Source organism: Dasypus novemcinctus, chromosome 14 (genome assembly GCF_030445035.2).
Source record: "Dasypus novemcinctus isolate mDasNov1 chromosome 14, mDasNov1.1.hap2, whole genome shotgun sequence".
NCBI lineage: Eukaryota > Metazoa > Chordata > Mammalia > Cingulata > Dasypodidae > Dasypus > Dasypus novemcinctus.
Genome location: NC_080686.1, coordinates 29,231,820 through 29,258,319, shown reverse-complemented (window position 1 = coordinate 29,258,319; position 26,500 = coordinate 29,231,820). Strand labels below are relative to the sequence as shown.

Sequence of the window (26,500 nt, the reverse complement as noted above, 5' to 3'; positions counted from 1 at the left end):
TGTGAGAAGACTGCAGGAAAACAACTCCCCTAGAGGCTCAAAAAGCTGAGGACCGGAAAGAGACAAACCCTATGCCTCGTTGCTCACAGCTGAGCTCAAAGAGACAGTAGATTCTGGAGGGGAAGGGAGAGACCGACACAGAGATTGGCAGCCATCTTGCTTCACCACATGTTAGCAACACCGGGATCAAAGTAACTGGCTTTGCCGAGACAGCATCTCTGATGATGCCTCGATTTGGACATTTTATGGCCTTGCAACTGTAAGCTTTTACCTCAGATAAATCTCCATTACAAAAGCCAACAAATTTCTGGTATTTTGCATTGGCAGCCCTTTGGCAAACTAAAACAGCACCTATGAACCACCCACAACTAACATCATACTTAATGGGAAAAGACTGAATGCTTTCCTCCTAAAATCAGGAACAAGACAAGGATATCTGCTCTCCCCAATTCTATTCAGCATTGTACTGTAGTTCTAGCTAGGTCAATTAGGCAAAAGGAGAAATAAAACTATCTCTATTCACAGATGACATGATCTTTTACATGGAAAAACTTTTGGAATTCTCCAAACAATTTCATCAAGGTTACAGGATACCGTGGGTGGGACCCTTCCCCCTAGGGCTGGCGGTGATCCCTGAAATCTTTGTTGTGCTACGGTGTTCCGAAATCAAGTGTTTACCGGATGCGTGGTTCACAGGTCTGTATCCCCTAAACCCTGGTAGCCCACGCTCCAGAGACTCACGTACCTTGAGTCTGCAATATCACGGACTTCTCATTCTTGAATCCGCCGCGCCCTGAGGTCCGTCTGAGGTCCTTGATTACCCAAGCCCTAGGCCTTTGTTGTTGTTGTTGTTGTTGTTTTTCTCCTTGAGCTTGGAGGAGTGGACCAGCTGACCTGGGGAGAGTCCGGGAAGAAAGGAGAGGCGAATCTGCTGAGGAAGCCCAATTTACCTAAACAGCCTGGGATAGGAAACTTGGTCTGGGAGAAGGTGGAGTCAGAAAATCAATTAGACGCCGCGGACTTAGCCCAGCGGTTAGGGCATCCGTCTACCACATGGAAGGTCCGCGGTTCAAACCCCGGGCCTCCTTGACCCGTGTGGAGCTGGCCCACGCGCAGTGCTGATGTGCACAAGGAGTGCCATTCCACGCAGGGGTGCCCCCCATGTAGGGGAGCCCCACACGCAAGGAGTGCTCCCCGTAAGGAAAGTCACCCAGTGCGAAAGAAAATGCAGCCTGCCCGGGAATGGCGCCGCACACACGGAGAGCTGACGCGGCGGGATGACGCAGCAAAAAGAAACACAGATTCCCGTGCCGCTGACAACTACAGAAGCGGACAAAGACGACGCAGCAAATAAACACAGAAAACAGACAAGTGCCGGGGGGGAGAAAGAAAGAAAGAAAATAAATCTTTAAAAAAAATCAGTTAGACCTCCCCTAGCACGCCTAAGGGGGAGGGACAGTAGGAGGTGCTATCCAAGCTTCTGTGGAGAAGTAGGAGCCTGTAACAACCCCACCCGAGAGGAAAATTCCACAGCCCCCTAACCGCCTCTATCTCACCGCCTATATCTCACTTCTGTAACACGCTTGCTCGACTGTAAAACCTTATCTCAGAGCCTCCTCCTGTAGAAAGTCTCGTCAGCCCCTGCCAAAAGACCAACCTGACGCAGACCCTTGTAAACAACAAGAACTCTCCAACCGCTTGTCTCCCCTGATAGAATTCCCAGCACTTAATTAACTGCAAACACCTGCTTCTGTATGTGCTTACTTGCTGAGCTATTGCCCCACCCCCGGCCCTGAACCTGAAGGCCTATATAAGCAAACTGCCCCCCACGACCCTGGGCAGTTCTCTCCTCTGCGTAGGATGGGGCAGTTGCCGCAGGGCTAATAAAGTTCTCAATTGGAACTTTATTCCGAGTCTGAGTCTGGTCAATATCGTTGGTCCATAACACTTCCAATAGCTTATTTGGGGTTTCTGGTGAGGTGTAGGTGCTCTCATGCTGGAAATAAAGAGTCATAGTCTTCTGTGTTGACTTGGTTCAACAAGGCCCCTCTTGAATCTCCTACTGGACCTCTCAGGCAGTTTTTCTGCTGCCCTGGGAGAGAGAGAAGTGAGGAAGGGAGAGAGGGGGAATGTCAGAGCCCTAAGCGTTTTATTTAACTGCAAAGAGGATTCCTACCTTGAAACGTTGGTTCTTTATTTTTTGTCGTGGTTACTATTATTGCGTTGTCTCCTGGTCTTTTCTCCCGTTTTATCCCCCAAGGTCCTTTTTCATTTATTTAGTTTTTTTCTTTTTCTTGCTTGTTCCACCCTCCCCTTTTCTTTGGCCCCCCCCTTCTCTCTTTTTTTTTTTTTTTCTTTTTCCTCTTTTTCCTCTTTTTTATTTTATTTTCTTTCTATAATAGGTGCTGCAGGGAGCGCTTCACATTTGCTGTGTTTCCTCATCTTCCATTTCCTCTTTTCTATGTATATTGATTTTGGCCACCTACACTATCCCCTTTCCCCTATCTATCCTTCATCAATTACTCTTTCTCTTACATTCTACCTCCCTTTATTTGGCCCCCAAATTGTCTGACTTTTTGTTTCTAATACCTTTGTTCTGTTTTCTGTCTTTTACCCACTCTTGATATTATTGTCTTTCTTTTCTCTTTCCCTCTCTCATGAAAACACTGGCCTTTTAATTCATACTATATTCCTCCCCATATTCAGTTGACTGTCTCATTATAGGTACTCTACTTACTGCTATAACTCTACACAATTTACATGAGTCTAATATCCATTCTCCTAGATTGAACATTGTTGTTCTGTTAACATTTATTACCAGTACTACTTTATACATTTTCTTTTCTTACTCATTTTGCTTTCCCTGGCCCTAATATTATCCTTCAAAGTGAACTTAGCCAGCAACAAGAAAACAGAGTAAGAATAACAAAGTGACAAAGAGAAGACATAACACTTACACACGAACAGCAACTAATTAATCCCCAAGAATAGACAAAGAAGCTAAGGAACAGATTAAACCCATCAAGATAAAATGATGGCCAGACAGCAACAAAAAACTACAAACCAAACCAATAATCAGGAAAACATGGTCGAATCCAATGAACAAACTAAAAACCAGGAAGAGGAACAGAACATCGGACAAGTAATTAAAGATCTCAAAACATATATTAGAGACCAACTTAATGAAGTAAAGGAAGAGATTAACAATATTAAGAAAATACTTGGAGAGAATACAGAAGAAATTGAGTCATACACAAAAAGATTACAGATATGATGGTGATGAACACCACAGTTCAAGAAATCAAAAATACACTCTCAGCAAATAGCAGCAGATTAAAAGAGGCAGAGGAGAGAATTAGTGACGCGGAAGACAGTACATCTGACATCGAACAGATAGTAGAAGTGATCTATAAAAAGATAGGAAAAATCCAACTGGGACTTAGGGACCTGAATGACAATGCAAAACACACACACATACGCATTATAGGCATCCCAGAAGGAGAAGAGAAGGGAAAGGGGACAGAAGGGGTGTTGGAGGAAATAAAGGCTGAAAACTTCACAAATCTACTGAGGGAGATGGATGCACATGTCCAGGAAGGACAATGCACCCCAAACACCATAAACCCAACAGGCCTACCCCAAGACATATGCTTGTCAAATTATCCAATGCTCAAGACAAAGAAAATTCTAAAAGCAGCAAGAGAAAAGAGAACCATCACATACAAGGGAGGCTCCATAAGATTAAATGCTGACTTCTCATCTGAAACCATGGAGGCAAGAAGGCAGTGGTACGATATAGTAAAGGTACTAAAAGAAAAGAATTTCCAACCAAGAATACTCTACCCAGCTAAGCTAGCATTCAAAAATGATGGAGAGTTCAAAATATTCACAGATAAACAGAAATTAAAAGAGTATGCCTAGGGAAGTGGACTTGGCCCAGTGGTTAGGGCATCTGCCTACCACATGGGAGGTGTGCAGTTCAAACCCCAGGCCTCCTTGACTCATGTGGAGCTGGCCCGTGTGCAGTGCTGATGCGCACAAGGAGTGCCATGCCACGCAGGGGTGTCTCCCACGTAGGGGAGCCCCATGCACAAAGAGTGCACCCCGTAAGGAGAGCTGCCCAGTGCGAAAGAAAGTGCAGCCTGCCCAGGAATGGTGACTAACACACGGAGAGCTGAAACAACAAGATGACTCAACAGAAAGAAATACAGATTCCCATGCCACTGACAACAACAGAAGCAGTCAAAGAACACACAGCAAACAGACACAGAGAAGAGACAACTGGGGCAGGGGGTGGGAAGTGGAGAGAAATAAATAAACAAACAAAGAAACAAATAAATAAATAAAAAGAGTATGCCAACAAGAACCCTGCTCTTCAAGAAATAGTAAAGGGAGTTCTGCAGGAAGAAAGAAAAAAACAGGAGAGGCAGAGTTGGAGGAGAGTGTAGAGCAACAAAAAAGAAAAAAAGAGAAGGAAAAAAAAACCAAAATATGACAAATACAAATCCAAACAAAATATGACTAACATAAATAATTTCTTGAAAGTAATAACATTGAATGTCAATGGACTGAACTCACCTGTCAAAAGATTCAGACTGGAAGACTGGATAAGGAAATATGACCCATCTATAGGCTGTCTATAAGAAACATATCTTAGACACGGGGATTCAAGGAAGTTGAAAGTGAATGACTGGAAAACAATCGTACAAGCAAACAATAACCAAAAAAAGGCAGGAGAAGCTATACTAATATCAGACAAAATAGACTTTAAATGCAAAACAATTGTGAGAGACAAAGACGGATACTACGTATTAGTGAAAGGGATAATCTTTCAAGAAGAACGAACAATCATAAATATTTATGCTCCTAACAAGGGTGCCTCCAAATACGTGAGGCAAACACTGTAAAAACTAAGTGAAAGAACAGATGCCTCTACAATTATAGTGGGGGACTTTAATACACCACTGTCAACTTTGGACAGAACATCTCAAAAGAGAATCAATAAAGAAACAAAAACTTTGAACAGTATATTAGGAGAGCTGGACCTAATAGACATATACAGATCATTACCCCCAAATACAGTAGGATATACATTTTTTTCACATTCACATGGATCATTCTCCAAGATAGATCATATGCTAGGCCAAAAAGAAAGGCTCAATGAATTCAGAAAGATCAAAATCATACAAAACAATATTTCTGACCACAGTGGAGAGAAGCTGGAAATCTGCAAGGGCCAGAGGCCCAGATTTCACACCAAGATATGGAAATTAAACAGCACACTCTTAGAAAAACAGTGGGTCAAAGAGGAAATCTCAAAAGAAATTAATAACTACCTTGAAACTAATGAAAATAATAACACAACATACCAAAACTTATGGGATGCAGCAAAAGCAGTACTGAGAGGGAAATTTATAGCCATAAATTCGTACATCAAAAAAGAAGAAAGAGCAAAAATTGAAGAACTAACTGCACATTTGGAGGGATTAGTAAAAAAACAACAACAAAGTAACCCCACAGGAAGAAGAAAGAAATAACAAAGATAAGAGCAGAACTAAATGAAACAGAAAATAAGAAAGCACTTGAAAAGATAAAACCAAGAGCTGGTTCTTTGAGAAGATCAATAAAATTGACAAACCCTTAGTTAGACTAACAAAAAAAAAAAAAAAGAGAGAGAGAAGATGCAAATACACAAAAGAAGAAATGAGAAAGGAGGTATCACCACTGACCCCACAGAAATAAAGACTATCATAAGAGGATACTTTGAAAAACTATATTCCAACAAAAATGACAATTCAGAGGAAATGGACAAATTCCTAGAAACACATAAGTAGCCTATATTGATGATCTCAACAAACCAATCACAAGTAAAGAGATAGAATCAATCATTAAAAATCTCCCAATGAAGAAGAGCCCTGGGCCAGATGGCTTCACAGGTGAATTCTATAAAACATTCCATAAAAAACTAATGCCAATCTTGCTGAAACTCTTGAAAAAATCAAAACAGAAGGAACATTACCTAACTCATTCTATGATGCCAACATTACCCTAGTACCAAAGCCAAACAAAGACACCACAAGAAAGGAAAATTACGGACCAATTTCTCTAATGAACCTAGATGCAAAAATCCTCAACAAAATACTTGCTAACAGTATTCAATAACACTGTTATTGAATAATTAAACGAATTATACACCATGACCAAGTGGGATTCATTCCGGGTATGCAAGGATGGTTCAACATAAGAAAATCAGTCAATGTAATACACCATATAAAGAGATAGAAGGAAAAAAAAATTACATTATTATATCTATAGATGCAGAAAAAGCATTTGGCAAAATACAGCACCATTTCTTGATAAAAACACTGCAAAAGATTGGAATACAAGGAAATTTTCTGAACATGATAAAGAGTATATATGAAAAACCCACAGCCAACACTGTTTACAATGGTGAAGTCCTAAAATCTTTCCCTCTAAGATCAGGAACAAGACAAGGATGCCTACTATCACCTCTTCTATTTAACATTGTCTTAGAAGTACTTGCTTGAGCACTGAGGCAAGAACCAGATATAAAAGGCATTCAGATTGGAAAGGAAGAAGTCAAAATTTCATTATTTGCAGATGACATGATCCTATACATAGAAAACCCTGAGAAGTCTACCACAAAGCTTCTAGAACTCGTAAATGAGTTTAGTAAAGTCGCAGGTTATAAGATCAATGCGCAAAAATCAGTAGCATTTCTGTACACCAGTAATGAACAAGCTCAGGAGGAAATCAAGAAACAAATTCCATTTACAATAGTAAATTAAAAAATCAAATACCTAGGAATAAATTTAACTAAAGATGTAAAAAACTTATACACAGAGAACTACACAACACTCTTCAAGGAAATCAAAGACCTAAATAAATGGAAGAATATTCCCTGTTCATGGATAGGAAGACTAAATATTATTAAGATGTCTATCCTACCAAAATTGATCTACACATTCAATGCAATCCCAATAAAAATCAACACAGCATTCTTTAAGGAACTAGAAAAACTAGCTATGAAATTTATTTGGAAAGGAAAGAGGCCTCTAATAGCCAAAGACATATTGAAAAAGAAAAATGAAATTGGAGGAATCACACTACCTGATTTCAAAACATACTACTCAGGTTTAAGAACGAATACACTACAAACACACGTGATAACATGGATGAATCTTGAGAACCTTATGTTGAGTGAAGCAACCCAGGCATTGAAGGACAAATATTACATGACCTCAATTATATTAAATAAGTAAACCAAGCTGCCTCAGAGAGATAGACTGGATGATAGGCTTAATGGAAATTGGGGGGTAGAAAGAGGATGTAAGGTGACACTTACATGGGTGAAATCTATGATAAGCTGGAGGTAAGTATTTGTACAAGGAAGGGATAAAATAGGGGCATAGGGTTACCTTTGGGTGGGGCTTTGCGGGCTTGAGGGGGGCTAGGGATGGGAGGATGGGTAATATTGCCCAAGAAATTGGGGGAAGTGTGGGTGAACATATGAACATAGGAGATTGTCAGATATTTGGTTGAGAGTATAATGCTGAGAAAACTTTTTCAAAAATATAATAAGGATGGTTACCTGTTTAAGATGCTTAAAGGGGATAATCTGATGCAGAACAGGCTTCTAGGCAGTGTGTGAGTGCTCATTTTGTCGTAGTGGGTTATATCATTGGATAGAGACCCATATAATGAGAGTGAAGGTATACCCACATCCTGGGAAGGACTGATGTTCTCAAATAGAGGGAATTGTATCTCTCAAGAGAAATGGTGGCTCCCAATGCATTAGGGCAGTTGAGCATGTCAAGCCCTCAATACTGTTGCAAGTATCTCTGAACATGGCCCTTCAAGCAATGAAGATTGACTGTCACTGTGGGCCCTAAGGGGAGGGGGAGAGAGGTATTGAATAGATGGAATCAATGTAACTATGTGGGCAATAGAAGTGTTCCACAAGATTACGCAAGGATGGATATAAAACATGTTAAATTACACCAAAAATGTATAGGGGTCGATAGGCTAAAATGTAAATCATAATGTAAAACACAAGAAAACTAAAAATTTAGAAAATTGTATAGTCTAAAATATAAACCACAATGTAAACCCATATGTTACCTTGTTTGAAAGCTATTGTCTCAATATCGGTCCACCAGTTTCAGTAAATATAGTATGAATATGTAAAAAGATTATTGCTGTGGAAAGGAAAAGGGTTTTATGTTGGATATGTGGGAGTACTGTATATTGTATATATGAATTACTGTGATCTAAAACTTTTGTGGGGAAACGGACTTTGGCCCAGTGGTTAGGGCGTCCGTCTACCACATGGGAGGTCCGCGGTTCAAGCCCCGGGCCTCCTTGACCCGTGTGGAGCTGGCCCAAGCGCAGTGCTGATGCACGCAAGGAGTGCCCTGCTACACAGGGGTGTCCCCCGCGTAGGGGAGCCCCACGCGCAAGGAGCGCACCCATAAGGAGAGCCGCCCAGCGCAAAGGAGGGAGCAGCCTGCCCAGGAATGGCGCCACCCACACTTCCCGTGCCGCTGACAACAGAAGCGGACAAAAGAAAACAAGATGCAGCAAAAGGACACAGAAAACAGACAACCAGGGGAGGGGAGGGGAATTAAATAAATAAAATAAATAAATCTTAAAAAAAAATAAAATAAAAATAAAACTTTTGTGAAGACAAGCTTAATAATTAGGGGAAAAAAAGAAAAAGAAAGGATGTAGACACTGAGGAAAAGATGGAAAATTTGCCTTGCTAGTTTGCATACAGGGCAACACTTATTGCAGTGGTGGAAGGCAAAAAATCTAAAACAAAGCTTTTGCATTTTTAAATTTTTTGATACTACAATTTATTTTTACCTTAATTCTTCTAAATTAATATGTATTCTATATCTAACCTTTAAACTCATCACTATATTCCATTTTATTATTAATGGAAACTGACAATATACTGGGCTTCACTTTTGAAGAAGTTTTGGATCACAGAGAGGTTCAACAATGGCAGGGGAGGAATACTGGTGTGGGATGTTATTGACAGGGGACACATGGTTCACAGGGAGTTCTCCAGGGCAAAAATCCAGGGTACATAAAAATGTTTGGATATTTTCATAGTGGTTACAATTAAAAACAACAACTGAGGGAGTGCTGAGTTCCTAGCCAGGGGAGCTCTATCACATTCCCTAAAGGAACAGCAACAATCCCCCAAGTGCAATGGCAAAGACCAAAAAAGAAGGAAGGTCCAACAATGAACCCTTGATACTAATGACTATACTTGTGAGCCTGTGCACCTGAAATAAGAACAAGGCCTAGAGCTGCAGGGTGCCTAAGAGTTACCTCCTGAGAGCTTCCAAGTTGCTCAAATGTGGCCAGTCTTGAAGCCAAACTCAGCATGTAAAAGTGTTGCCTTCTCCCCAGCGTGGGACATGACTCCTGGGGATGAGCCTCCCTGGCACCGGGGGATTACTACCAAGTACCAACTGATGATGTAACTAGAAAATGACCTTTCTAAAAAAAAAAGGGTCAACTCAGACCAGCAGAATATCTCAGTCTACATATAATACCAGGAATTAAAAATGCTTTTTGACCTGAATAAAAGGGGGGAATGGAAAGGACAAATGAATTTATATGGCTATGAGTCTCCAAAAAGAGCCGGGAGGTTATCAGAGGGGCAGCCCTTATGCACACCTCAGCAGAGTCCCAGAGACAGATAAAGTAGATACAACCTCGGGTATTGGTTCTTCTGAGGGCTACAGAGACCCACAGGTTCTATGGTCATGGCAGATGGAGTTCAGAGCCAGGTTAATTGGCCCTACTTTGGAGTTTGTGTTTCTGTGTAATGGAGCTGGACTCAGATGTGATCATTGTTCACAAACCTCTCCTGTTACTTTTACCAGATCTGTAGTTGGTGCTGGGGTTTAGTGTATATCCAGGGGACCTGAATCTCTGGACTGGCCATGAGATAGACAGGCCCTGAGCCTCAACAGACTTGCAACTCCTATACTCTGGTTTATTGGACTTACCACACTCAGCTAACATGGAGGTGAAGAAGGTCAACCACCACACCAGGAAGCCAAGAGTGCCTACAACTGAAAGCAGGAGAACTGCATCCAGCATCCATGTAGAATCTAAGCCCCCTCTTGATAAAGATGCGGAGTGGACACAACAATTCTAAGGTCCACCGGATGGAGAAATAGAGTATGGATTACAGTGGACTTACTGATATTCTATTCATGAACTAGTGTGATTAGTAATCAAAGAAAATGAGGCATTGGTGTGGAGAAAGTGGCCATGGTGGCTACTGGGGGTAGGGAGTGGGAGGAAGAGATGTGATGCAGGGGTGTTTTCGGGACTTGGAGTTGTCCTGGGTGGTGCTGTGGGGACAGTTACCGGACATTGTATGTCCTCCCATGGCCCACTGGGTGGACTGTGGGACAGTGTGGGCTATGGTGTGGACCATTGACCATGAAGTGCAGTGGTGCTCAGAGATATATTCACCAAGTGCAATGAATGTCTGATGATGATGGAGGAGGTTGTTGTTATGGGGGGAGGAGTGGGATGAGGGGGGTGGGGATTATATGGGGACCTCATATTTTTTTAATATAACATTAAAAAAATAAAGACAAAAAAACTGAAAGAAAAAAAAGGTTACAGGATACAAGATTAATATATAAAAATCACTTGCACTTCTATACTAGAGCAATGGCCAAAGAGATAATGAAATTAAGAAAATTCCATTTACAAAAGCATCAAGAAGAATTAAATACTTAGAAATAAATTTTGGACATATTTTAACATAAAATTAAGGGACCCAGAGTAATGAAAACAATCTTTTTTTTTTAAGATTTATTTTTTATTTATTTCTCTCCCCCCCCCCCATTGTTTGCTCTCTGTGTCCATTTGTTGTGTGTTCTTTTGTGTCCACTTGTATTCTTGTCAGTGGCACTGGGAATCTGTATCTCTTTTTGTTGCATCAACTTGCGTCAGCTCTCTGTGTGCGCAGCACCACTCTGGGGCCGGCTGTGCTTTTTTCGCACGGGGCATACTCCTTGCATGTGGGGCTCCTCGACATGGGGGACTCGCATGCATGGCACGGAACTCTTTGCACATGGGCCAGCTCACCACAAAGGTCAGGAGTCCCTAGGTTTGAACACTGAGCCTCCCATACGGAAGGCGGATGCTCTATCAGTTGAGCCAAATCCGTTTCCCAAAAACAAACTTGAAAAAGAACAAAATTGTAAGACTCACATTTTCTGATTTCAAAACTTACTCCAACGTTACAGTAATTAATACAGTGTAATACTGACAGATCAATGGAATAAAATAAAGAGTCCAAAAATAAACCTTTACATTTTTGGCCAATTGATTTTTGACATGAATGTCAATTAAGACAATTCATTGGGGGAAAGAATAGTCTTTTCAACATATGGTGTTGGGAAAACTCGATATCCAAACGTAAAAGAAGTTGAGCCCCTATCTCATACCATTAAAAAAAATTAACTCAAAATGGATCATAGTTATAAAATTAAGAGATAAACTCTAAAATTCTTAGAAGAAAACAGAAATAAATCATTGTGATCTCAAGTAAGGCAATGGTTTCTTAGATTATAGAAAATGAAAAGCACAAGGAAGAAAAGAAATGGATAAACTGGACTTCATAAAATTTAAAACTATTGTGCTTCAATAGACACCATCAAGTATGTGAAAAGAAAACTCACAGAATGGGAGAAAATTTCTGTAAATCATATATCTGATAAGTGATCTATCCAGAATAAAAGAACAACTCTCATAATTCAACAATAAAAAGATAAAACCCAGTTAAAAAAAACTTGCAAAGGACCTGGATAGACATTTCTCCAAAGAAAATACAAATGCTCAACATCATTAGTCAGTAGGGAAATGCACATCAAAATCAAGAAGAAACATCACACCTACTAGAATGGCTAAAATAAAAGGTCAGACAGTAACAAATGTCGTCAAGTATATGGAAAACTGGAACCCTTATACACTGCTGGTGGCGTTGTAAAATGGTGCAGACACTGTATAAAACAGGTTGGTAGTTCCCCAAAAAGTTAAACAGAGTTAGCAAGTGATTCAGCAATTCTACTCCACACCCAAAAGAACTGAAAATAGTGGAGTGATGTAGCTCAGTGGTTAAGCACCTGCTTTCATGCACGAGGTCCTGGGTTCATTCCCCAATACTTCCTTAATAAAAAAAGGAAAACACATCCACATAAAAACTTGTACATCATATCAAAATTATTCATCATAGTAAAAAAAGTAGAGACACCCAAATGTCCAACAATAGATGAATGAATATAAAATGAGGTGTAGCCATACAATGGAATAATTTTTAGCGATAAAAAGAAATGAAGTGCTTATAAATGCAACAACATGGATGAACCTTGAAAACACTATACTAAATGAAAGAAGCCAGCCACAAAAGACAACCCCTTATCAATGGCACCATGTTCTTTGTGGTTAAGCAAGAGACCTGGTTTTAATCATCTGTGCCATATGTTGGCCACACAGCCCTACACAAGCAACCTTTATAACCCCACAAAGCCCCAATTTGCTCCACCCATTACCCTATAGAGTTATTGTAAGTATTTAATAAAATGTTTCTAAAGCACCCAACAAACAGTAGGCACTCAATAAATACTAGCTCCTTTCTCTTTGCTTTCTTCAAGGTAAAATACAGGTCACAAATGATAAATACTACAATAATCCTAATAAAACAAAATATCTGACTTAATGTGTACAAGTGAAAAGGTAGAGTTATCTAAATACCGAAGGTAAACCAATTTATTTTATAAAGTGCTCACCTCTTATATAATCTTAAATAGGCAAATTATAACCATGATGATAAGACAAATTGGAAAAAAAAACCTAACTCATTACATTGGTATTATCAAATAGTTTTATTGGGACACAATTCCGTATCCAGTTGGCAAAATATTGCCAATATTTCAATTAGATGGTTCTTTGAATAAGCCAATGATAACTTAAGGTTTGGCTGTATTTGCAGTTTCAGAATTTCCTAATGGAAGGCTTCATAATGAATTTTAGGTCAAAGCACTTCACAGTGCTGAAAGGAAACACAGCCAGGGCAAAACTCTGGTGCCTACAAAATAGTACTTGTCCTTTGAGACTAGACCATACATGTATTCTTCATCCCACTGCCCTTCCCCCCCCGGCCCCCCCCCGACCCATGGCTCCATTGTGGTTTTTTGCTCATTGTTTTTTGCTCGTTGTCTGTCTTTTCTTTAGGAGGCACTGGGAACCAAACCCTGGACCTCCCATGTGGGAGGTGGCCATGCAACTGCTTAAGCCACATCGGTTCCTGCATTCTTAAAAAAAGACTTAAAAGAACAACTTTTCTAAAGATATGTAAAAAAGAGACAATAGAAATATATAGATCTAGTTTTTTAATTAAAGGCAGGGAACCCAGGGACATGAATTTTAAAATATTTTTATAATAGCTTACATGATCACAGGTTCAAAAATTTTAAAAATATAAGAAAAAATACAGTGAAAAATCTCCCTCCACCCATCCTACATCCACCGAGTATCTACAACTGCAAGTAAAACAATTCCTTACATCTGCCCCAAAAGATCTAAGCCCCCTCTCAATCTGAAGTAGAGCAGGCATCACCACCCCAATGTCCTCAAGACTGAAGAATGAACAAACAAAGAATGCAACCATAGACCAAGGTAGACTTATTATTATTGCAGTAATGGAAGAACGTGTAACATTGATATAAAGATAGTGGTTCCCAGAGGTACTGAGGGAAGGGGGAGGGAAGAATAGGTAGAACATAGGGCAGTGGAATTGTTCTGCATGATATTGCAATGATGGATACAGGCCATTATACATGCTGTCAAAACCTATAAAACTGTATGGTTCAAAGTGTAAACAATAATGTAAACTACAGACTTTGATTAGTAGCAAAGCTTCAATATTTATTCATCAATTGTAACAAATGTACACACTAATATAAGATGTTATTAATAGGGGGAAATGTTGAGGGAGTAAGGTGGGGTATATGGGAATCCCATATATATATTTTAGGAGGTATTGGGAATTCAACCCAGGACCTTGAACATTGGAAGTAGGAGCTCAACCACTGAGCTACATCTACTCTACACTAGGAGTTGGTTTTTTCATTTGTTTGTTTTGTTTTTAGGAGGTACTAGAGACTGAACCTAGGACCACGTGCATGGGAAGCAGGTGCTCAACCACTTAAACTACATCTCCTCCCCAAGAATCCCCTATATTTTTTATGTAACTTTTCTGTAATCCAAAACTCCTTTAAAAATAAAGTTTATTATATGAAAAAAAATGGACTAAATCTGTTAACTAAATATGCTTAGAACTTCAAAAATAAAAGCCAGCAAAGCAAAAATAAACTATAACAAGATCTTACTTCTAAATATTTAGTAATAGTCCCTGTTACTGGACTATTTGAATAGTCCTTGTTCAAATAAGCAAATAGTATAGTACTTTCATGTTTAAGTCATCATCTATTTTAGCACCATGCTGTCTGGAGGTTGGAAAAAAACATCTTTTCAAAACCTTTTTCAAGAGTTTTAATGAAAAAAATAGGCCATCAGTCACAGTGCAGCTTAAGTAGTTATTCTCTTGGGGCAAAACTCACCACAGCCACGCACCTGTACAGGTAAGCTCATAGGTATGCAATCAGTTACCTGTGCCTGATCTCCCACCTCTACATAACTCTTCTGAGTATCCAGTAGTAACCCAATATTCCTGTAACCAGTGCTGCTGCTTCTCTAATTCCCACAGATAGATGGCTGACCCATGCTCTCTCTGCAAGTCTATCTCTACTGATGAAGGAAAGAGGTTGGAATCTTGGCATATCACTTCTCAAAGATTGCTAACCTTCAGGCTACGATAGCCTTTCCTTCAACTTACTTAAAAACAAAAAGCTTGTTTGTAAACCAGATATTTAGAATTTTAGATGTATTATCTAAAAGGAACAGTGATGGTATCTAGGGGTGAGCTTTTAGACCAAAAAATTCTATTCAACCCATGATACAGCTGACATCTTCAAAGAGGGGTTAAAAAAAAAAAAAGAGCAGAAAACAATGCTGTTGCAATGACATGAACCAAGAAAAAATTATAAATAGTTTAAAATTTTATAGTGCATGCCAATGCTTAAGGAAAAAGTTTATTTAGAGAAGAGGAGGTGGGTGGAGACTTCTGTGAAAGGTTTCAAAGGAATTACTGGGTGCACCCAAGGGCTTTGAAAAGGAAACCACTGGTTCTTTATAATGTCTACCTTTCTTCCCAAGTTTCCTTTCCTTATTAAAGGCCTGGATTTACAGGACCGAGAGTAATTTTCTTAAAGCCAGAACTGAAAGAAAAGGAAAAAAGAACAAGGTTAAAAAGAGGAGCAAACTCTCAGAAAGTGGGAAGGAAACAAGAGAGTATAGGAAGAAAGTGTGGGCAACAGCTTGTGCACAAGGACCGTGGGAGAAAAGAAAGGAAGGGGAGAGAAGTCAGTACAGAAAGATGTCTGGAAAAACCGGCAGAATTAGTATGTAACTACTATGCATGCAATTGTGTTAAATACTCTGAGAGAACTGATAACCTTACAGGATTAGAAGAAACTTCAGGGTCAGCTATTCCTGTCATTGGTGGGAGCTTGGTTAAGCCAATTATTTCAATTTACTTTTCGTCATTATGAGAATTATTTCAAAACAACTCAGGTTCAGTTGTTTGAATTTCTAATTAAAGTCAACATTTTTCCCTTTATTTCAAGTCCACTATTTCTGCTTCCTCTTCAGTGACTACAATCAATGATGTCAATATCATATCATTTCTCTTCTTTAACACCTTATATTTTAGAACTTAAAACACAAGTATTGACTGGTCCTCACTGGAATGATCTGTGCTTTATGCTGATTTGGATGAATGTGTCAGTCATCCACAAACCCTCACCTCAGTCCCTTTATTAGCAGTAGTATAAATTTCCAAGATAGCCAGCCAGGTTTAGGGTATGGCAGGTGGCCAGGAAACTGTAAAATAACTGGTTCAAAAGTACATAGAATCTCTGACTTGGGTTGGCTTCATAAATATGATTCTGTAACCAATGAAGCAAACCTGCATAAGAGAATTTTTTTTTTAAACTGCATTAAAAATCTGTATATGCACATACAAAAGTCTAGAAGGGTATACTCTAAAATGCTAATAGTTTTTAATGAGCAGTAGGTTACTGGTAATTCTTATTTTCTCTTTTTCTTCTTTTAATTTTTCTTTAAAAATTTATTACTTTGGTGATTTAAACATATTTTTAAAGATACAAAGGGGTGAAGAAAAAAATAAGAGAAAACAGATATTAAGTATAAAATGGAATACTACGCAGCTATCAAAACTAGAGACACAGACCTACAGATGGTGTGACTTAGAAAGACATCCATGATAAAGTGTTAAATGAGAAACACAAGAACTAATTGCATAAAATGACTCCTATTTTTTAAGAACTCTGTGGACATACACAGATACATTTATATACGCATGAAAAAATGTCTAGAAAGATGTAAAAATCACACAGTTATCCTGGTGGGTAAGATGAGGAGAGCAGGATTTATTTTTTATTTCACATGCCTCTCAATTGTTTGAATTTAAGGCATGCATATTTTTGTAATTAAAATATACTAAAAACAATAAGACACACTAAAATAAAAATAGAAAACGATGAACATTCACTCTTTTCTTGGGAAATTCTTCCCATACTGTCATCCTTCTTTCATTCAATCCTAACTCAAACCCCCTCAAAGGATCATTCCTAAATTCCCTTTAGCTGGTCCTTATATGGTTCTATATACTGATCCTATATATACATGTCTGTATGTTAGATACTGAATCAGAAATCAGAACATTTTAAGTTAACTTTAGTCTATATTAATTTAAAATGGAAGCAAATAATTAGAGTAATAACATTTCTACTCATTTTCAAATTCGAGCAAGCAAATTAGTCCAGTACTAGTTCTAAATCCCAACTGTACTAAGGAATATTGCATCCATCAGTCTGTAGAATGGCTAGTCCATCACAGAGTGAGATTTTGTAAATGAATGTATTATATATGAAATCCATTTCACCTACAGAAAAACAATTTTGGCATTGACTAGAATAGCAAATAGAGCAAAAACCTGAATGAAAGCAATTAACCTGAATTATACTAATTATATGCTATGTAAATGCAGTGTCATTTCTTTCGAATCACAAAAGAGTGAAAAGAATATTATTATCTCAAGGGTAGAGGCATTCTCAAAACAGTGTCAGCCTTTAAAAAGGTACAAAATCCAGGCACTCAACCAAAAGTCTGTCGAATCATCCCTACTCTCAAGTTAAACACCACTAAACCAGCCTCCCTACATTTTAATTCTCGACAAGCAAACTCACTTTGTAGCCTGAAGAAAGAGCTACCTATAAATACTTCTGCACTTCATGGTACATAGGAACTCTGTCCACCCATGTCATGCCAAGAGAAGGTTCTAATCCTTCCCAGACTTTCTCCAACCCATATGGGTCTTCCTTATATTTACAGGCCCATTGGGAAGGCAGAGCTGTACCCTGCACAAATCCTTCCCAGTAAGATCTCACATATTATCAATCCCTTGCTCTCTGACAGTTCTCCCATACCATCACCACTTCTTTCACTTATCCACCTCCCCTACCCCTCAAGGAAAATAGATTTTGGTTTTAAATAATAGAAGAAATAATGGTTATAATGAGATGGGTTAAGGGACCTATGGGAAACAAGAAAGGACCTGAAGAATTGGGCAAAAGCAAGGATACTGTGCACTTTGAAAACTCCTTGGTGCAGCTTTAGACATGCAATAAAATTTTACCGGTTGATGCTCTGAATTGGCCTCCAACATTTATCTGATTTGTGCGTTGTCTTCCTTGGCAATGACAATGAACGCAAACTTACTATTAAGTTAACACTACTTTGAAGTGAACTACAAGAGGTTGACAGTCTTAGATTTATCACTTTTCTCCAAGAAACAACCTGGGGAGGTGGGGTAGTGAAATAAGAAAAAAGCTCTACCATAAGGAATGGAATAAGTAAAGGAAAACAGAGACACTGATTCGCTTAAAATAACGTGGGAGCTGTTTCTGTCAGGAATAACATGTTACATAATTTGAGTTTCATGAACCAGCAGTTTAAGTCAGTAATTTGCATGAGTTTTAAAAAAGAAAGAGAGCAAACATGAAGATTGGATGAAACAGGTAAAGTGGGTCCGGAAACAAGGCAGGTTTCAAAAGCATTTTATTCCACCCCCTCACAGAAGAACTGTGACAGGCAGATGACTCACTCTGGCTTCATTAAAATTTTCTTTTTTTAAAGATTTATTTTTTATTTATTTTTTCACCCAACCCCCCCACCCCTGTTTTCTGCTCTCTGTGTCCATTTGCTGTGTGTTCTGTGACTGCTTCTATCCTTATCAGCGGCACCAGGAATCTGTGTTTCTTTTTGTTGCATCATCTTGTTGCGTCAGCTCTCCGTGTATGCGGTGCCATTCCTGGGCAGGCTGCACTTTTTTTGCGCTGGGTGGCTCTCCTTACGGGGCACACTCCTTGCACGTGGGGCTCCCCTACACGGGGGACACCCCTGCGTGGCACGGCACTCCTTGAGCGCATCAGCACTGTGCGTGGGCCAGCTCCACACGGGTCAGGAGGTCCTGGGTTTGAACCTTGGACCTCCCATGTGGTAGGCGGACGCCCTATCTGTTGGGTCAAATCTGCTTTCCAATTAAGAGTTTCTTACCACATAGTCCCCCTTGGGAAAGGCAGCCCCATCTCCCATTACTTCCTGATAGCCCTTCTCAATTCCTTCCACCAGGTAATGACCATATTTTCCTCCCTAATGAAGGTTATCCATCTGGAGATCACACACTTTAGCATTTGGAGACTTATACTTGAAGTTTATGAAGAGTTGAGGTTTTTTGTTTTAAAAGTGATTGCAGGGAAGCAGATGTGACTCAAGCAGTTGGGCACCTGCCTACCACATGGGAGGTCCTGGGTTCGGTTCCCTGTGTTTCCTAAAGAGGATGAGCAAGAGAGCAAGCTGACGTGACAGGCTGGCACAGTGAGCTGACGCAACAAGATGATGCCATGAGATGATGCAGTGAGGAGACAGAACAAAGAAACACAATGAACACACAAGCAGAGAGCGGAGATGGCTCTAGTGATTGTGTGCCTCCCTCCCAAATGGAAGGTCCCGAGTTGGGTTCCCCATGCCTCCTAAAAAGAAGACAAGCAGACACAGAGAGTACAAAATGAACAGACACAGAGAGCAGATAGCAAGCGCCAACAAGGGTGGGGGTGGGGGGAGAAATAAAATAAATCTTTAAGAAAAACCTGTTTTTAAAAAGTGATTGCAACATTAAAAAAAAAAAAGTAGTAATGTCAGGCACTTCAAAAACAATACAATACCTATTGTCACTGTGTATGACCTTGATCATAAATGTAAGTAGCTTAACTGAGTTCACTCACATAATGATTTGCAATCCTTAAAATTGACCATAACTGAGCAGAAAAAAAATAAGAAAGCTGTCAACACAACACTAGAATTGTGTGTCCAACCCAAACTCTCTCAAAATCAGAGATTAAAAGATAGGATGCTTAAAAGGAAAAAACAAAAAACCAACATTGTTCAAAAGCCAGAGATGACAAATCCTAAAAAATGAGTGAAAAGGGCATTTCTGTTGCCTTTGCAGAAAATCTATTGGATCAGATACTGTTTGCAATAAGAGGGGCACTGGATTAGGCCTGGAAATCCCTTAGGCACAAATCAATTATGATGGTATTTCGAGAAGAATGTTTTGAAAGAGCAAGAAATCTGGTCATTTGGAGCCATTCATTCCACAAATATTTATTACGGCCCCTACGTGCCAGTCTCTGTGAGCACAACTGCTCCCAATTCAAGCTCTGCCTTTTACTACCTGTGCAATTGTAGAATTTCTATGCACAGTTTCCTCATGTAAAAAAGGGGAATAAAAATGACTACCAACCCCACAAAGGCTCTCTGAGGAGCAAATGAGTATGTCAGGAAGCACTTTCTAAACCATGAAAGTGTTAATTATCACTTGCTCTTGGTTGAATTAAATTCATGATTGTCACTAATGGCTCTTGGGCCATAAATTTTATTTGAAGAAAGTGAGCCTTCCTGCTTCCAGGGGATGGATACTTCATAATCCTTTGAAAGAAGGCTTACAGTTTCATCGAATCATCTCCTTGGAAACTTAGCGATATGAGAGAAAGAGAAAGAATAAATTAGTATGCTATGCAGATTTTGACATGAGGTACACAGACACCACAATGACAATAATTGTGGGTCTCCACAAATCGGGCCATCAGTCTAAGGTACTCTCATTGGAAAAGGGCCCTTTATTCTTGAAAAGCATTTTCTACCAACCCCTACAAATTATAAAATGGACACCCACATGGCTGACTCAGCAATTCAATACCAATTACAAATGGCAATAAAATCACAAAGCAGTATTTTTGCGCTGACATGTACAAACAGAAATGTTCTACTGTATAGTACATTTCAAGTTCGAGCTGAACCTCAACCCTAAGCTACGTCATATCCATTACCAAATAAATTAGGCACAAAGCTCCTTTTAAAAACAAAACTAAGTTCCATGAAATGGCCGTTGAAGGCAGGGGGAAGTCCTGGTCTCTACAAAGTCAGCTGAGAGAGACCATCTTAGGAAAGCAGCTCAGGATCCTCTTCAGACCCTGGAGGAACAGCCCCCTCGGGAGCTCCAGACTCCCTTCCCCCAGGGAATGGAGGGGTTGAGGCCTGCCTCGCAGGAGGGGCAGCCTACCGGGCCAGGAGGTTCACCAGGTCCTGAACTAGGCCTGGAACGTCCTCCAAGGTTTCCAGTTGTTGCGATGACATTCAAGAACCCGAAGTGCGCACAGCCTCTTCATTGCTAGAACCGCTATAATTTAATGTTCTGAGTTAATAATTTGAGTTAATACTCACAAAGCGCTCAGAAGAGAGCGAGGCACACACTACGCGTTGTTTGCTAAATCAGTAAGGCACTTCCCAAATTGGTTGAGTGAATTCTCAACCTAGAGACAAGTCAGAAAATCGAAATACTCAATCTTTTTTTTAACCTTGACACAGATTTAGAAACTGTAGTGCAGTGCAATATTTGTTCTGGCATCTCAAATGTGCCCTAACAGTCTCTCGCACACGGCTGAAATTTTACTCCTGGTTCAGAAATCACTGTCCACAATTACATAATGAAAGAGTTCGTAAGTTTCAATTAATGAATCCTTTCCCTTTTCTATCTCTCCAAGTAGCCGCCACTAAAAGAGACAAAACTTTAACCTCTTGAAGCATCTCTAGATGGTCCCCGCCAATCCTAAATCCATGAAAATTAAGAGTCGTATTTACTTAAAAGGAGACAGAAAGGGTTCAAATCACTGAGAACAAAAAGAAGAGTAACCACGCATTCAAATCTCAGGCGACAGGTTCGCTGGCAACAAGTCCCCTAGACGCCCGCGGCCTCCCGCGCCTCCGGCGCTCGCAGGTGACCCGCCCTCTTCCGACCTCGGGTAGGGGTCCCCCGCCCGGCCGGTTCCCCGCTCCTCTGTCCTCCGAGGCTGCGCGCGGGTTAGCAGAGCCCACCCAGCCGCACCACTCGGGCATTTCGGGATCTCAAAGCAGAGTCTCAGTTAACCTCGAGGCAACCAAGACCGCAAACTCTCAGAGTCTGGGGCTGGGCGGGGGACTGCGCTTTCTCTTCCGACCAACTCGGAGGTTTCCGGGGTACGCAGTGAGGGGCCCTCGTGCCAGGGGACCCAGAAGAGTCACGTTCCTTCCAACCGAGAGGCGGCAGCCGAGGCCCGGGCGCCCCTCGCCCGCCGCGCGTCCTCCCGCCTGGGGGGCTCGACGGTGGCGCCAAGCCCCGCGCCCGCCCCCCGCCGCGGGCTCGGCGGCCGCGCACCTACCCGGCTTCGCGGAGCTGCGTCCCGGCGCGGCGGGCGCGGAGCCAGGCGACCTTGGCGCTTCCTCCTTCCCGGCAGGGCCACCGGGCGCTGGCGTTTCCTCCCTGACGCGTCACGGCCGGCGGCGGCTCCCCCCGCGGAGCGCGCGGGCGGCCGGGGAGCCCTAGGAGAGCCCGGGCCCCGCAGCGCGCGGGGCAGGCGCCGCTCGGGGCGCAGGGCGGGGCGCCCGGGGCGCGAGGTGGAGGCGGGCGGGGGGCTGCAGGGGCGGGCGACCCCGCGCAGGCCCGCGGCGGAAACCCGGCTCCCGGCTCCGAAGATCCCCGCACAACCCGGGCCGAAGCGCTCGGGCTGCAGACCCGCACCCGCAAAGCCACGGGCGGAAAGTTCAGGGCTGCCTTCTGACAGGCGACCCCAGGGGATCCTGCCCGAAGGCTCAGACTCTCGTGTTTGCCAGGGCTCAGGCAAGCGTGATGCTGTCCTCGGGTCCAAAAGCCGTGTGGCCACAGCGCCGGGCCTGGCGGGTGACGGGGACCCGGGTGAGCGCAGCGAGCGGGGCGCTGGGCCGCCGGAGGGAGGGAAGCCACCGCAGCGCTGGGCTGGACGGCACGTGGCTTGGTGTAAACTGGAAACTCGGAGAAGTGAAATAAGTGCCCACGTAAATTAGTGGCACAGCTATACGTCAGTTAGCGTTATTCGAACCGTTTTCTGTGTTTCCTAACAGCAGTTTGGGCCGCGGTTGATATTAATGAGTCAACTTTTTACAATATGACAGATCCTATGTGAAGAGAAATTTCCTCTCGACGACTTTCTAGACCCACCTTTTTTCCCATTCCCATTAATCTCTAAATCAGCTGAGGCCGTACTTCACAGCTTCTTACTCCTTCTTATTCTTAAAGACCCTTTTATTTATCCTTTTTGTCCAGATAAAAAAAGAGTCACAGAAGGTGAATGGAGAACTAATAATTACGTGATTCAAAGGATGCAGAGTAGAACAGTTAAGATTTTGAAGTTGAATGGTGTTTTTTTTTAAATTTTGGTTGGTTTTGCCCCTATAATTTAGATTTTATCAGATATCACTTGAAGATAGTCTCAAACAGCTATTTAAAGATTCCCATGTGCATATCATGCTTCAGGTTTTGAAACAAAGATCATACGATAGCAGAGACTTTGCCATCATCTGTGAACTTCCAAAGGTAATTAGAGGAAGTGGGATTTATCTGTGCCTTCCCTAAATTCAGGGAACATTTCCTTATATTTCAAAATGATATTCAAAGATTTGGTCCCACAGATAAAGGTAATTCATTTTTAATGTCAATTATCCTGGTATGGCCTTTTGCTTAAAGACCTTTCTATACAAAGGTTTTCAGTGGCATGTGAAAATGAATATAAGAACGCAAGAGCTACAAGTTACATTGCCAATGGTTCTCTATATGTTTTCACATTGCTCCACGCTCAAAGCAATCCACACAGCAAAGCACAGAGAAGCTACAGAAGTTCATTGCTTGTAACAAAAATCAATACATGATCACTGTATCTCTTAAGTAAAGCCATATTCACAGTGCTGAAAAATTTCTCAGAAAAAGGAAGTTCTGCATCAATAAACTCCAAGTGGAATGACATCATTCTTGCTTTTGAAGACAAATATCTGGCTATCACCACATTTCGGCTTTAAAAACAACAAAACATCTGGGAAACATTACAGCATTTCCAGGAGACATTTATCCTCCTGTTGTGAGGAAAACACACACACACACACATACCACCTCCCACAATTTTTTTAAGATGGAAAGGGAAGTGAACTACAACAGAAAAGAGGTTGGTTATTTTGCTTTTATCATCTGAGAGCTGCAGCTTAGTAGCTTGATTTCACAGGAAACCAGAGGAAGTAACTATATTCACAAAATATTAAAGGATTTTCCACTTGAAATTTATTTTAAAAGCACACTTGAAGGCTGTTCACTTTGAATAATGATATTTACCTATATAGTGATTATACCCCTATTTTCCACGTTTCCAATTTCAGTTTGTAGTGTAAAAGTTGAATGCTTAGCTGATTGCTTATGCCTTTATAAAAGGTTCCATGAAAGCAAATTTTTAAAATAAAGTTATTTGTCAGACATGTACCAATACTTTGAAATTATGATTCTGTTCATACAGGTAGGGCAAATATTTTCTTCACCTATTTTATTTTAGTGTTGTAGGGATTAAGAGCACAAACTCTGAAAACAGAAAGACCCAGGTTTAAGTCCTGGCTCTGTTGCTTTCTACTTTGGGAAAATTATTTCACATCTCTGAGCATTGGTTTCCTCATCAATGACAGGAGGATAATAATAGCGCTTTTCCCTCCTTAGTAAACTAGTAATAGTGCTTATCTTATAGAATTTGCTATGACAGTCAAATAAACTTGAGTGCCGGGAACATAACATCAATTGACTGATGGCATCGTCATCATCTCTAAAACAAATGTAAAAACGCCAGTATTTTTTATTTCATTTGTAGTAGTAAAAAGAATGGTCCAATTTTAGCGCTTTAGGTTTGTTTTTTGTTTTTTGTTTTTTGTAGAAGTACTAGAAATAACAGGGAAAAAGATCATAAAAGAAATATTAAGATATAGTTATGTCCAGAATTTTAGAATATTGAACTGAAGGCACTATAAATTATTGATCAGAACATGAAAACAACAACAGCAACAACAACAACAAAAAAACACCACTCCCTAACCAGGTAATACAATTTTAAAAAAAAGATATATCCCAATGAAATGAGTACTTGGTTTTCATTCTCCATTAATCAAAATGGAAAATCTTTTCTCTAAAATGGTGCCTCATGTGGAATCATGACTTTTTACATTATAATAAAGACCTCTGTTATTTGTAGTTCTTCATTGTAACCTTGGAAGAACGGAGGAGCTTAACAACAAAGAAATGTCACTTCTGTTAGGGAGAAAAGTTGATAAAACAGCAGTCCAAGGACCTGAATGACTTCTATTCATAAGTCGGCTGGCTATAGAAGTGAAGGCCGCTATTCATTAAAATATTTGTTTTATAACAGATAAAACACCGACTAAAGAGGTAAGATTAATACTACCAGCTACATGGTTGCAAAAGCAGAGATGTCTTTGATTCGTATTATTTGCATTGCACTTCATCTTTCATCACAGACATCAACTTAAGTGGGTCAGGCATCATGGGTTGTTGCTATAGTTTCCAGCTCTTTTATCAGTTTGATACACCAATCTCAGCATCCCACAACTTCTTGTAAGAGAAAGCTATTTTTACTGGGAAGATGATTTAAGACATAATCCTTATCATGAACTGCCTCAGAAAATAATTTAGAAGAAAAGCCTGCTATAAAAATTAGGAATGTGGGAAAACAAAAAATGACTAATTTATTGAATTTTCTGAGCAAACTAATGAAACACAAAGCAGCCCAAGATATAGATAGAAAAACTTGACTATTCACAGGAACTGAAATTGAGACTAGTTTGATACTGTCTTAACACGGAGCAGAATTGACTTGGTTCCTTGATCTGGAAAATGGGTCCTACCATGAGCTTTTTGTATATCAGTGTGAGTGTGGGGTAGGAGTGGCCCAAAGCCAGGTTCAAACTGAATAGAGAAATGCTTGATGTTCAAGTGTGTTTTATATTAAAAATAAATTTCTGTTTTAAAGTGAGACTACTTTAGGATCAAATATGAGGCTTTTTAGATCACAGGACTTTCTCACTTTCTATATTAGACTCATGAGAAAAAAACAAGGGGAAGTGTTAGGAGATCAGAAGCTTAAACTGCTAGCATCAGCTTTTTGTTTTAAAAAAAAGCTAGAAATTATGTTAAATCTTGCTAAGATCATAACGTATCTGAAGTAAAACTATTATACTTCCCTATTAGGGAAATTTCATTATCTTCCAATCTAGCTATTATGTGTGACAAAGAAGAACAAAATATAAATCCTCCCACCTTCCCCCCTTTTTCTCTGTCTTCTTTTGGGTAGTCTATTACACACATCAACTGTATCTGTTAATAGTTTACAATAACTTATTTACGTAAGTTGGGTCAGCAGTTACTACTGTTCTGAGAATTATGTTAGGCCTTTGAGCTCAAACCTGCTAGTTAGACTTTGAAGATAACTATTATTTTAGTTGTTTATCAGTAGGCAATAATAGCTTTTCTAAAACACTATTCATTTGGTTACTCAGTGATTTACTGTCAATTATGTGCAATTAATGATTGAAACCATTTTAAATACAAGGGCTTAATAGCCTCTGTCTTAGATGGGTACCTTGGTTTTATTTCCTCAACTAACTTTATAAGGAAGCTGTGTCTGGCTCAGCCAGATGTGTCAAAGATTTAAGTAGACTTTAAGGGATTGTAACTTCATATATGGGAAGTCTCTTAAATGCCCCTAAATTTTCTGGGTTAAATAGCCCTAGTTCTTTTAACTTTCCTTCCACCTTTTAATATATAAATGTTTTATGACTCTAA

General features: G+C 40.3%; 1 protein-coding gene across 9 annotated transcripts in view; it reads right to left on the bottom strand.

Moving 5' to 3' along the window:
- The window catches only part of SGK3 (serum/glucocorticoid regulated kinase family member 3), a 187,971-nt gene extending 165,725 nt beyond the window's left edge, over positions 1–22,246 (bottom strand). For 2 of the 9 annotated variants that reach the window (XM_058275595.1, XM_071207838.1), the window contains exons 1-2: positions 22,020–22,228; positions 746–894 (exon numbers count right to left, since the gene is read on the bottom strand). The gene's annotated coding sequence lies outside the window, so the exon portion shown is untranslated. Of the gene's footprint in view, positions 1–745; positions 895–20,884; positions 21,674–22,019 lie in introns of those variants that run through there. The other 7 variants (XM_071207837.1, XM_058275593.2, XM_058275596.1 and 4 more) reach the window with 6 other exon arrangements.
- Positions 22,247–26,500: the final 4,254 nt, after the last annotated feature.